Below are 14,545 nucleotides of genomic sequence, written 5' to 3' on the forward strand. Positions count from 1 at the left end.
GACAAATCACCCACCAATTACCCTACAGAAAATGATTAGAAGCACCCAAAAAATAATAGGGATGGGCATGGACATAAATCACGCGGCTGGACAAAGATGCAGCCCAAACACTATGCAATGGGTGGCCAGCCCGAGAGATACACTAGCCACACAAGTATGCCCTCGACCAAGGTGAAGCAACAGGACTTTGAATACTCTAATAACCCCCTCTAAACAAACTCGTTACTGCCAGAAGTCGAAGATGTATCATGTGAGGCCAACAATGAAGTTGTCTGCTACGATATCAACTAAAGGACAATACTGCACGAGTGTAGTAGCAATCAAGGGGAATCCCAAGCGCCAAGAGATCTCCGTTGTAAGATGTCATCACAAGCAGTGTAGAAAAGCATTGATTTTAAGTCTTTTGGAGCGCCAGCTTTTCATATCAGGGACTTTTGTTGCTTTTGAGCATGTGTAAAAGCGAAAGGCCACGTACTTATAACAATGAGGCCTTGCAAGAGTTCTCAACCTCACAATGGCAATTGTACACAACTTAAGTGATAAAAAGAACTACCAGAAGGGGCTCCTAGTTGAGGGAACAGTTCATCTGGGAGTGGAACGCGGTAGCAGGAAAAGTATGTCGCGCTCTCTACTGTGGGTGCTCCTCAGTGCACTATGCAAGAAATCTCACTCCAACATAGAAATGAACACCGTAGAGCAATATGAAACAAGCAAGACTAACCCAAATGACACAACAGTAGACTCCAAGCCACATAGAACTCGACTTACTCATGGAACTAGTACAAACTCTAGCTGGCAGCACACTCAGCTCCAAGCCCACAACTCACGAGTACAATGGGGGTGTCGAGGCTCCAACGGTGCACGGAGAGTGCAAACGTGCAAGTGCTAGCCTGAACACAAGACTCTTGACTCGATGACTCATAAGACGTCCATGATGCATCAAACCAACTGAACATATATACAACCATAAAGAACAGCCAATGGCTGACACCAATAACTCAGACAGTCCATCTACACCTATCTCCGAACTGTGGTTGTGGTGAACTGGCCACGGTGTCCTCTATACCACCACTCCCTGTGTCTGCCACATGTCACTACCGAGGCGAGAGACCACCCAATGTGAACCCAAGACCGATTCTAACAACCTGTCTATTGCAAGTGACACTATAGCCATGCTACAAATTTCCCGCCACAAAACCACTCACCGTCTCGGTGAGAGAACACTGGAAAACTCCGAAAAGATGCCAATACCAGTAATCCATAAGATCAATCTCACTCAACATCATTCGAAGTTTCAATAAGGCAGGGGCAAGAAGAGGGTAGGTAGGGGCAAGATGGATGAGTAGGGGCGAGGGGGATGGGCAGGGATGAGAGGTAGGAGAGCAGCTAGATACGGGCGAGGGGGGCGGCCAGGGATGAGAGGTACGAGAGTAGCTAGATACGGGCGAGGGAGGTGGGTAGGGGCGAGAGGAGGTGGGTAGGGGCGAGAGGTAGGAGGGTAGCTAGATACGGGCGAGGGAGGTGGGTAGGGGCGAGAGGTAGGAGGGTAGCTAGATAGGGACGAGGGGGGACGGGTAGCAACGAGAGTAGGGGGGTAGGGGCGATGAGGGGTGGGTAGGGCCAAGTAGAGGGAGGTTACGGGGGAGGGAGTAGGGTAGGGGCAAGACTAGGGTGGATAGTGGCGAGGAGGAGGGTAGGGGTTAAGGGGGGGGGGAACGAGAGGTAGAAGTGGGGGAGGTAGGGGCAAGAGGTAGGAGGGTAGGGGCAAGGGTAAATAATTAACTGAAGATGTGGTACTGAATAACTGACTGAACCATCCACCCCAGACCAGCCAATACCGGGAATAGAAGTTGCCAAGCCTGAACCCCAAGAAACCCCGGCATACCCTGTTGACTTGGAGATTGAGGAGCACTATTGGCCTCAAACAACGGATGGACTGAATGATTTACAAGAAACTCTTGAAGATGAGAGGCAAGCAACCTCAATGCTTTTGAAACCTTTCCTCCTTCACCTCGTATCTCCACAATTCTATCATCTTTTAGGGCATATTAAGGGACTTGCTTTGCAAGTCACACCGACAAATGTGCACCAGTAGATCCCTAGATGGAACTAAGATTTGAGCCTTGCTTCTCAATAATATAGCAGCTTGAGTTGTTTGTACTAAGAACCTCGATGAGACAGTGGATCCAACTTCTTCACCTCCAACATCATTACAAATACATTCGTAAACTCTTAGAAGGCCATAAATAGCTGGAGATAGCTCTGCCTTGTCACAAATGAGTAACGTGGCATGGCATGGTCTTAACACACTCCAAGTGGGGTAGCAGATACACACACACCCTGGCTGAAGTGGCACCCTGAAAATCCCGCTGTAATGCTGACGTGGCAGCACCGTATGGACCTCCGCAATTTGCGGCGCAGCATACGGCAGCAGGGCTGAGGTGGCAGCTGTACAGAGTTTTGCTTTTTCTACGCAGCTGAATTTTTACGCAAGCTTTTGGAGAGGCTTTGGGATAGGTTGCTTTATTTTAAGAACTTTTAAAAGGCAGCTTTTGGGGCTCTTCTTTTGAGCAACCCTTGTAATCAATAATTAGGTGCGCAGAGTCTGAGAGTGAGAACCCTCCCACTCCCTTGTACTTTGAGTTACAAATTAATACAAAAAGAAATACCGAAAGGGGCGCCAGTCTTTGGGGCCAATATCTCTAGGCACGTAACTCCGTCAGGCTGTGTCGAATCAATTGTGAACTGTGGACTGTTTTGAAGTGAATCTCTGCTGTGTCGCGGTAGAATCTTGACTTGGAGTTTCCAAGTTTGTTACAGAGCACAGCCGATTTCTCTTCTACCGGGAAATCAGATCCTTTTCTCGCGACACTTATGGATTCAAACAGAGATCAGTCGACTTCCTCTGCATCTGGGGATGCGGGAAGAGATCATGAAGAAGATTCTCACGAGGAGTACGGCCGGCCTCGGCCTTCTCAGGCAGAGATTGAAGAGATGGAGCCGAGTGACGATGCGACAAAGATGATGATCAACAATCTTGCGAAGGACCCGAAATTTGCCAAATTTTTGACTCAAACATCCTTCGACGAAGTGCACTCTCAGTGGCGGAAGGCCACAGAACCACCCCTCAAACCGGCACTCAAGAAACCTCCTACTCCGAGGATGTTTACACAGTCAGTAAGAATTAGAAGAGGTGGTTGATACATGGATTACCCAGCTTTTTGACGGAACCAACAAAGCCAGAAAGCACGACAAACAGCAGAAGAAAGGAACTGACTTCCCGAGTTATTTGGGTCGCCAATCTACTTTTGCCTCGGCACGAAAGCAGAAGAAGCATGTGCGATTTGAAGGAGTATCCAGTTCTTCTTCTTCTTCTTCTTCTGACAGCTCTTCTTGCTCTTCTGACTCGAGCGAAGAAGACAGGAAAGGGAAAAAGCAAAGCTTCGGAAAGGGCAAGAAAAAGGCAAATAAACCGAAGTTTCGCCCAGTTTCTGACAGTTCTACAGAGGACTTGTCTTCAGATAGTTCGGACTCCGATGATCACAAATTTTATGCAAAGAAGAAGAATTTCTATAAAGCCAACCAGTATGACTTTCTGGAGGATAAAAGCAAGAAAGTTCGAGAATTTAAAGAACGTGGATAGTCAATTAAATTTGACACTTTTTCTAGATTCCGAGATGGTTCGAGGGCTTTGGCCTTCATACAGCAGTTGGATATAGCTCTCTCTGGAGGGCATTACTCTGCGCATTCCAAGATTCGGAGGGCTACCACTTACTTCAAGGGAAATGCTCGAACATGGTGGTCCACTCTTCTATTGAACAAGAAAGCGCGAGTTAAATGGCTGAAATTTAAAAGGCTTTTTATTTCTTCTTGGTTGACTCGGAAGTACGAACGCGACATACGAACTGCTTGGAACAATCTCCAGATAACCAAGAAAGATACCTTGGACGCATATTGCGAGAGATTTTGGAGCTCTTTTCTACCCGCTTCTTCATTTAAGAAGATCTCGTTTAAAGAACAGATTGAGTGGTTTACCTTGGGACTTCCTACAGAGATTCAAGATCACTGCTTAGAGCAAAAGTCGGATTCTATTCAAGAATTGATGAGTCATGCGAAACGGGGCTTTGCCATTCACTCAGGCAGTTTGACTTACCCCACAGATGAGATCATGGCGCAGAAAACCGAGCAGACTTCTAAAAATGAAAGTAGAAAGAAGAAGAGCCCCCAAGATCAAAAAGATAAAGATGCACAACCCCGCCTTACTCCTCGGGAGAGTGCCAACTACATTAAAGAGGGGAAGTGTTTTGGATGCGGGGAACAAGGACACATCTCCGCGAAGTGCCCTAAAAAGACACAGAAAGAACAAGATAAAGAAAGGCTAGAGAGTTTAAAAGCAATTGAGGAACGTGGACGGAAAGGCAAGATGAAAGCAGGACTGGTTCCAGATTGCATGGGTACTAACCCAAGCACGATTAATGAGAGTATGAAACTTTGCCGAGCTTGGGGCAAAGTGAAAGATCAAGAAACCCTGATTTTCTTTGATGGAGGAGCCAACGCCAACTTCATTACACCCGAATTGGCAGCGCGGCTCAAGATTACACCCGATCAGATGGGACAACAAGCAGAGGCAGTTCTAGAAGCACCCAACAGGGACGTGGCCATTACACCTGTCACATTGGCAAACTTCGGTCGCATTGTCAAGGGTATTTGGGGCACGAGGACTTCTACATAATGCCCTTGGAAGGTTGTGATGTTCTCCTTGGAGTCCCTTGGTACACCGTGGTCGATTATCGAGCGAAGAAAGCGACATTGACTACAGGAAAGGGCCGAACCATTGTACTTGATGTGAAACTTAAGGGCGAGTATGTCCCTATTGTATCGGCTTCGGCCGTTTCAAAATTAATGAAATCCAGTTTGTTTGTTAACTCGATCTTTTTGAAAGAGTTGAATGATGATCATAGGACAAATATGTATGATCTAGAAAAAGAACGCCAAGATTTTCTCCATACTCATGCCAATTGCTTTTCTGAGGGCCTGCCAGGCGAGTTGCCACCAGCTCCTCCTGAGGATCATACCATTGATTTGATACCTGGAAGCACACCACCGGAACCGGCCACCTTACCGTGTGAGCCGAGCCCAGAATGAAGAGATTATGAACCAAGTGAAAGACCTCTTGGAAAAGGATCTTATCCAACCAAGTACTTCACCTTACTTCTCTCCGGTGTTGTTGGTTTTTAAGAAAGACGAATCTTGGAGAATGTGCATTGACTATAGAGCTCTCAACAAAATCACCATCAAGAACAGATTTCCGATTCCTAGGATCGATGATATTCTAGACCGACTATAGGGATCCTCTTGTTTCAACAAGATTGATTTGAAGAGCAAATATCATCAGATCCGAATCGCGCCGGGAGATGTCTGCAAGACAGCTTTTCGGACGACCTTCGGTTTATTCGAGTTTTTGGTGATGCCTTTTGGGCTTACCAATGCTCCAACGACCTTAACCGAATGATGGACAGGATTTTCAGAGAGTACAGATCTTTTGCGGGCACTTTCTTTTTTTGTGGGCACTTTCTCCAAGGATGAGGCAGAACATACAAAACATCTGCTACAAGTCTTTCAGGCATTGCGGGATCACAAGTTAGTGATCAATGCAAAGAAGAGTGAATTTTTCCTACCAAAGATACACTTTTTGGGACACATTGTCTCAACAGCAGGAGTATAGATGGACCCAGCCAAGATAGAGACTATCCGTGATTGGCCCGATTTGAAGAATGTCCATGAAGTTAGAAGCTTCTTGGGCTTATGTTTGTACTACCGGCGGTTCATTAGAAAGTTTGCAGAGGTTGCTTCCCCTTTGCATATTTTGACACAGAAAGGAGTCCCTTTTTCGTGAGGACACACAGAGGTGACTGCCTTTCAAACATTGAAAGAGAAATTGACTACGGGACCAGTTTTGATCTTGCCGGATTTGCAGAAGTCATTCGAAGTATATTGTAATGCTTGTGGTCGTAGTTTGGGTGCAGTCTTAAGGCAAGAAGGCCATGTCATTGCCTACGAGAGCGGATTGTTCTCAAAGGCCGGAATTGACAGCACAGATATATGAGAAAGAGCCTTTGGTGGTTATCCATGCTCTTACTCAGTGGCGACATTACTTTACTCGGAGCCGATTTTACAGTCTTCACAGATCACCAGAGTTAACGCTACTTCTTGTCACAGAAGCAGCTATCGAAAAAGCAGATGCGATGGGCAAACATCTTGTCACAGCTTCACTTCAAGATTGTCCATGTGCAGGGACAGAAGAACTTGGTGGCGGATGCTTTGTCCCGGAAGACATTGGTTCTGGCTATTTCTGCGATACATCATAGGAGCTTCGAGGATATGGTCGATCAGTATGCCACAGATACAGATTTTGCAGATATTTTCACTCGGATACGGAATGGGGAGGCAGTAGCGGAATATTTCATTCAGAATGGCTACTTGACGAAGAAGAAAACGATATTGTGCGTTACACAGTCGTTAAGGGAAAAGGTTCTAACCGAATGCCACTGTCCACATTGCTACCACCTTGAAAGGTGTAGAGATACTTCTTTTGGCCGAGACTCAAGAAGGACGTGGACGATTTTGTACGCGGTTGCTTGGTATGCCAGAGGGTCAAGTTTGACAAGCATAAAGCACAGGGATTGTTACAGCCTTTGCCCATACCCACCCGTCCCTCAGAAAGTATTGCAATGGATTTCATTTTTAATGTCCCGAGAACACAAAGGGGTCACGATGGTATCTGGACTCTTATTGACAGATTTAGCAAGCAGGCTCATTTCATTCCAGTGAAGAAAACAGTCAAGCAGGATCACTTAGCGAGATTGTTTGTGGCCCAAATTTTCAGAATACATGGCATGCCCGAGACGATTGTCTCCGACGGGGACCCCAGATTCACAAGTTTGTTTTGGAAGGCAATTTGGGAGAACATTGGCACGCGGTTACAGTTCTCGTCATCTTTCCACCCGCAGACTGACGGGCAATCTAAGATTGCCAATTCAGTGGTTTTAGATTTATTGAAGTCTTACATCTCGGATCAGAAGACCCAATGGGAAAAGTATCTCCCTTTGGTGAGATTTGCCTACAATAACACGATACACTCTTCGACAAGGAAGGCACCATTTGAGATTATTGAAGGTGCTGCGAAGGTTCCACCCTTCCTGAGCACGAAAGATAAGATTTTTGAAACCAATGAGTACACGCGCGACTTGGACACGGCTTTTGCCAAGGTCCGCGAGGCTTTGCAGAAATCTCAAGAAAGACACAAGAAGGCAGCAAATCGACATCGTCGCCATTTGAAATTAAAGGAGAACGATTGGGTGCTGTTACGTTTTGAGAACGCACGCCTGAGAAAGAAAAATGGAAAGGAGCGGCTTTTTCCAAAGCTTAGCATGAGATACTATGGACCTTTCCAGATTCCGAAAAGATAAATGATGTCTTCTTTAGACTGAAGCTGCCCGATACTTGAAGGATTCACAATGCTTTTCATTGAGTCTTCTGAAGCCTTTTAAAAGCGATGTGCCCGATGATGGGGAGCCAGATGAGCAACCCGAAGTGGAGGAAAACGAGGAGATACTCGTTCGAGAACAGATTTTGGCACATAAAGATAGAAAGGTAAAAGGTAAAACGATAAGGCGGTTCTTGGTTAAATTCAAGAACTATCCCGCATTGGATGCAAAGTGGATGGAGGAGGAGGACCTGGCAAATACTCCTCAGATTGTGAACCTATACCTTGAAGCATTTGGTTTAGCATAGTCTATTCCAAATAGAACCCCGAACTCAGCTTGGGCGGAATTTGGTGCAGTGGGTATGCACAAGAGGGGAGTCGCTCCACTCCTTTGTCAACAGATTGCCCCGATTTTTGATACTAAAGTCACTATGTCTCTTTTAAGTTTCAGGGATGCTGTGAGCTAACAGCATTCTGTTGTACGACTTTATGACCTTGAATTCCCGATAATATGATACTCATTTGTTCTTGACTTGTCTAAGTGCAGGTGCCAGGAACTGATAGACCAAATGACTACAGCATTTTAGTCTGAAAGATCTCGATAGACATGATTGCAATAAGGATTAGTTAATCGGGCACCTATGAGGTCCCGACTGGATCTGGATCGATTGCTAAATACGTTGTCGATTAATCATGGTCTGAGATTGGAATGATTGTTGAATGTGATTTTTCATGTGATGTCTTGTGATGTCAAGTGATGTCCTGTGATGTCGTGTGATGTGACTGTCGATTGGTACATGGGCTAGATGTGTTGTTCCTAGTGCGTCAGTACTAACAGTCAGTGTCTACTAAGACAGTTTATGGCCTCTGTCTGTTTTGTAGGCGTAATCGAGTGCGATTACAATGCTTTCAAGAGGGGAGTATGAATGGGTGACGTGGCATGGCATGGTCTGAACACACTCCAAGCGGGGTAGCAGATACACACACACCCTGGCTGAAGTGGCACCCGGAAAATCCCACTGTAATGCTGACGTGGCAACACCATACAGACCTGCGCAATTTGCGGCGCAGAATGCGACAACAGGGCTTTCAAGAGGGGAGTATGAATGGGTGACGTGGCATGGCATGGTCTGAACACACTCCAAGCAGGGTAGCAGATACACACACACCCTGGCTGAAGTGGCACCCGGAAAATCCCACTGTAATGCTGACGTGGCAACACCATACAGACCTGCGCAATTTGCGGCGCAGAATGCGACAACAGGGCTTTCAAGAGGGGAGTATGAATGGGTGACGTGGCATGGCATGGTCTGAACACACTCCAAGCGGGGTAGCAGATACACACACACCCTGGCTGAAGTGGCACCCGGAAAATCCCACTGTAATGCTGACGTGGCAACACCATACAGACCTGCGCAATTTGCGGCGCAGAATGCGACAACAGGGCTGACGTGGCAACTGTACAGAGTTTTGCTTTTTCTACGCAGCTGAATTCTATGCAACTGAATTTTTACGCAAGCTTTTGGAGAGGCTTTGGGATAGGTTGCTTTATTTTAAGAACTTTTAAAAGGCAGCTTTTGGGGCTTTGCTTTTAGGCAACCCTTGTCATCAATAAATAGGTGGGTTGGGCTCTCACAACTCAGAACATCTAGACGCAGAGTATGAGAGTGAGAACCCTCCCACTCCCTTGTACTTTGAGTTACAGATTAATACAAACAGAAATACCGAAAGGGGCGCCAGTCTTTGAGGCCAATATCTCTAGGCACGGAACTCCGCCAGGCCGTGTCGAATCAATTGTGAACTGTGAACTGTTTTGAAGTGAATCTCTGCTATGTCACGGTAGAATCTTGACTTGGAGTGTCCAAGTTTGTTACAACCTTGGGTTTGTTTCTGGCACAAATCATAACTTGTTCTAGCAACGCAGTGTGATCCCACGGCCATGCAGTCAAAATCTGGTCCAAAAGCAATGCCCGAAGGCTGCCAACATAAATCACGGAAGTTCGTACAACACTCAACGCAAAATGCGGAAATCCGTACAACCTACCACGTCATCATGTTCCGATTTGCCGTACAACTGCCACGTCATCAACTGCTACGCAATTCTTTCTTTTGTGTGTGTGTGAGAGTCCTGCTTTATTTTGATCCTTTTTGTCACTTGGGGCCCATCGGGCGGGGTCCCCATAACTTGGTAGGATTTCTTCTTTTGTTACTTGTTCTTCTTAGGGTTTAGGCCCCTCGGCCGACATATTGACACGTCAACAGTTTGTGACATCTCCTCTTCTTGAAAAAGAGTAATCGTCCGCAATTACAGCATATCTGCAAAACAACTCATGTTAGCTCAAAAATTTCAGAGGGTCATTCCGAGGGACATTCCAAGGGACAATCAGTTTGCTCTTTTTGTTAAGGAGTTAGCTTCTCCTTTCGGCTCTTTTGATCAAGGAGTTAGCTTCTCCTTTCGTCCAAATCCGAAAGCTTGATATTCCGACGTAGTAAAATTAGCCATCACACCTAGACCGTATTGATCTTCCACAGGTGTCTTGATGCACTAAAATTACATACCCAAGCAATCTCATCCAATTAGGAGTATTCAGTGGTTGGCACATCACAATGCAACACAAATGCTCACATATGCATGTTACAAGACATAGAAACATAAAGTCGTCGATGAACACTCCTCCCGCATAACCTAACAAGGTCCGGGCCACGAGATATTCAACGACTCCCTCATCACTCCTCCCGCATAACCTCAAAAAGTCCGGGCCGGGAGATAAAGAGGCCTTTTACAACCAAACGTCCCCTAGACCGCAGCCTACATTGTTTGGAGGTGTTGAGAGTAACCACTGCTCAGACTTCTTAATACTCCTCCCGCATAATCACCAGGTATGGGCCGGGAGTCACAACAACAATTATTTTACAAGCATACAACCAAACGCTCCACAGACATCCCATCTGCGTCGTTCGGAGGTTCAAACAATAGCAAAACAACATTTCTAATTACTCCACCCGGGAGTACAATCACCAACCATTGAAACCAATATTAAAACCAAAGTCAAACATTTCAAATCGGCACCAAGACAAGTTCAAAGCAGATACCATCCATTTCAAACAAATTTTCAAACAATACTTTCTAGCTATAAAGAAAAAACAAGTAGAGAGTTCATTCGAGGTTTTGTTCACACAATCGAAATTTGAGGACAATTGGCTTGTCCTTCTGCATCACGGTGATTGTTCGGTTCTGAACCTAGAGAGTCGCATCATTCTTGTCGTGCCAAGGCATGCCCAACAGAACGTCGCAATTGCCCAACTTCATGATGTGAAAATCAGCTTTTCCATGATAATCTTGAATAGTCACCGGAGGAGCACCAATGAGCGGTACCACTTTCTAAGTTTGAACTGTCATGTGGATGGCTAGCTCAGCTTCAATTTCTCCACCCTTTGCATCATAATCGAAGTGCATCTGCTTTAAGAATTCTGGATGGATGAAGTTCGTTGTAGCTCCGGGGTCAACGAAAATAAGGGCTTTGAAGCCATTGACTTTGCCATATGCTCGACACAATTTATTTGTACTCTCAAGGCGTATGCCATAAATATCAGGAACTAGTCCAATAGTGGGTCTAGCTCTCTTAGCAGGAGGTGGCGCTGGGATACTGTCGACCGTTGGTGCGGGAGTCGGCTCCTCTCGTCTATCAATGCGTTTGGGACAATTAAAATGATTATGCCCTATTTGAATGCATCCAAAGCATCGGCCTTCTTATAGTAAGGTGTCTCGTTGTTGAGGCGTCAAACGAGGCCTTTGTGGTTGATTTTCACGAGACTCTCGAGAATTTGTTCGTTGTTGCCGAGAGTTGTGGTTAGTGGCCGGAGATTCTTCTGTGGTAAACTCTAGCCCCACTGCCAAAATCCGGACTTCAAACATAGAAGTCATGTAACTACGTGCAAAAACTATCTTGAAAGCTTGCCAGGTCCTTGAAGCATGCGGTTGTGTCGCGATTGAACTCCACCATTGCATAGCATTATCTTTAAGAAATCCTGTTGCTCGAGAAATCTTGGATTCTTCTGTATAGTTCCCAAAAGCATAGATGTTGTCGAATTGTTGTAGGAACTGCAATGCTTTCTTGCGATTTTTTACACCAAAAAAAAGTGAAAAATTTGATTGTCCTGCCGCCATCTTTGAAATCTTCGGGTTGGTTAGGCGCATATCCCGAGTATGGATAATAAGGGTATCCATATGGGCTCCAACCATTGTAGCCTGGTGGCGGTGGTGGTGGTGGTGGTGGTGGTGGTGGTGGACGTGGGGGCAATGGCGGGGCAAAGGCGGTTGCACTTGATCAGGGTCAGGTGGCTGCACCATATTCTTGAAAACTCCCCCAATCGGAAAAGACGGCCGAGAAGTTTGCCAGTTGGAAGCTCTCGTACTTTTTGATGCCGGAGGAGCAGGTACCACCTAGGGCATCATAGGGAGTAAAATGTAGTTCAAAAATTGTTGAAAACTTTGCAGCATTGGAAGATTCTGTTGAGGATGTCGCGAAAGAATGTCGTGGAGTTCGTTGAGCAGAAACTGCAAATATTCTACTGAATCCATGACTTCCAAGTCTTGGGTTCTTGATGGCTTATGCCCTGTAAGACAGAGCGATGAAGACGAGAGCGCGCCCGATGCACGATGAGGTAAGGGTGGGAGTGGCTAATAAGTCCAGGGTCGGAGGCCGAAGATACCTCAAATAAGATTCAAATAGCTCTGACTGTTCTTTTGTAGGACCGGTATGCTTTCAGAAAAGCACACGCCTGATGCTCTGATACCACTGTCACAAGACGGGCACCACGTGCCAATAGAAAAGAATAGATTGAACAGACTTTTAGCACTTCAATAACAACTGAATTGAAAGGGAGAGACGACACGCGACACGAAGTGGCTGAATTCCACCCCAGAGAGTATTGGCTCCAAACCTTGGCACCCCTTTCGGTATTTCTTTATATTGCATCAACACAGTACAAGCCGGTACTCCAAACTCTACACCTTCTCCAGGAAGCATGCCAGAGAATGAGCCCTAACCTCATATTTAAAGGCCCTGGGCCCCAAAAGCAGTTTACAGTAAAAAGCCTTCAAACTCAAAAGCATCTGGTCCAAAAGCAATGCCCAAAGGCTGCCAACGTAAATCACGGAAGTTCGTACAGCAGTCAACGCAAAATGCGGAAATCCGTACAGCCTGCCACGTCATCATATCAACGCAATTTCCGGATTTGCCGTACAGTTGCCACGTCATCAGCTGCTACGCAATTCTTTCTTTTGTGTGTGTGTGAGAGTCTTTTATTTTAATCCTTTATGTCACTTGAGGCCCCATCGGACGGGGTCCCCATAAGTTGGTAGGACTTCTTCTTAGGGTTTAGGCCCCTCGGCCGATATCTGCAAGTTGGCTCCCTTCTTCACGGCTTTGACATGTCAGCAGTTTGTGACAGAGGGATAGTGTCTATCACAAATTGCACAAACTGCTAACGTGTAAAGTCACTGAAGAACGGAGCCAACCTGCAGATCCCGGCTCAGAGGCCTAAAGTTTAAACCCTAGGAGCAGCAACAGAGGGTGAAGTAGGACCAGCACGCGCACACACACACACACACAAAAGATACGCAGTCAGCTGATGACGTGGCAAACCTGTACTGATTTTCGGATTTTGCGCTAACATGTGCTGACGTGGCAGTGTACGGATTTCCGCGTTTTGCGCTGACGTGGCATTGTACGGATTTTCGTAATTTACTTTGGGCAGCTTTTGGACAAGTTGCTTTTGGGTTTGAAAGATTTTCATGTAATTGCTTTTTATGGCCAAGGGCTCATTCTCTAGCATGCTTCAGTCCGAGGTGTAGAAGGTGGAGTACCGGCATTGCACTGAGTTCAAGTAATATAAAGAAATATCAAAAGGGGCGCCAAGGTTTGGGGCCAATACTCTCTGGGGTGGAACTTCGCCACTCCTCGTGCCGTCTCTCTCTTTCAGTTCAGTTGTTATTGAAGTGCTAAAAGTTGTTCAATCTGTTCTTTTCCATTGGCACCTCGTGCCCGTCTCGTGACAGTACCGGCAATTTTGTGAGCCTATTTGCAAGACTTGCATGTCCGAACTAGTCCATTAGACTAGGTTTTCCTGTTTTAGAACCCTCTTGCATAAATGGATTGTAGAACCGTTTTGATAAAAATATTACACTACGGTGGGCATCTGGCATGACGTGCATGTTAATGAGCCATTTCCCGCGTCAATTGCATTCTTGAATCGACAGATGTGCGACAGTTTCACCTAGAAATTGAGCCCGGTCAAACTTACTAATAAATCATTTTAATGATTTAATTTATAAGAATTTGACAAAGGTTTTGCCCTACCTAAGCCTTAAGAGGTTTATAATCTGCAAATCTCACCTGTAAAGGCAGCAAGAAGTCTAGCCATCTCATCAAGTGGAGGAAGAGCCAAATCAGCCTTAGCATTTTGCAAAGCAGCCAGCCAGCGTTTTCCTCCAGATCAGCCAGTGTTTTGCATCAGCCCTGGCGTTTTCCTCTATAGCAACAGATCAGCCCTAGCGCTTGCAGATTCCAGCAGATCAGCCAGCGTTTTCAGATTTCAACACCTTTCCTTCGCCGGAACGGAGCGGATTTGTCCTCACCGGTCTTCCTATGGGGGTCCGGTACTTCGGCAGCCCATTGAGCCTCTCGTCGGCCATTCCCTTGCTGCATCGAGTGCTCCCATTGCTGCCGGCTTTGGGAAGACTGCTTGCAAGAGCCTCAAAGGTGTTTTGGAGCGGGTTGGAAGGAGAGGATTTCAAGCTCAAACATTTTCGAAGAGTTGGTGAATAGCTTGGATTTTGCGGCCAATCCTTGGAGTGCAAGAAGGAATCAATCACTTAAAAATCTAGCAACTTCAATATGGCCCCCCTTGCTTGAGCGCTAGTGAATAATTTAACAATGATAGCTACGCCCATTGGAGCTTGATTATGCAACTCTCATTCACGCAGAAAGGCTTATGGGACATGGCCGACGGCTCGGAGACCCGTCCTATGAGGGTTCCCAATAACAGGTACACCCG

At 46.1% G+C, this 14,545-nt stretch overlaps 1 protein-coding gene across 2 annotated transcripts in view; it reads right to left on the reverse strand.

Annotated features, from left to right (window-relative positions):
• The window catches only part of LOC147439619 (RIBOSOMAL RNA PROCESSING 5), a 227,635-nt gene that overhangs the window by 195,703 nt on the left and 17,387 nt on the right, over nt 1-14,545 (reverse strand). The window lies entirely within an intron of this gene.

The sequence above is a fragment of the Adiantum capillus-veneris genome, chromosome 16, assembly GCF_014529385.1.
Source record: "Adiantum capillus-veneris isolate H3 chromosome 16, ASM1452938v2, whole genome shotgun sequence".
Taxonomy (NCBI): domain Eukaryota; kingdom Viridiplantae; phylum Streptophyta; class Polypodiopsida; order Polypodiales; family Pteridaceae; genus Adiantum; species Adiantum capillus-veneris.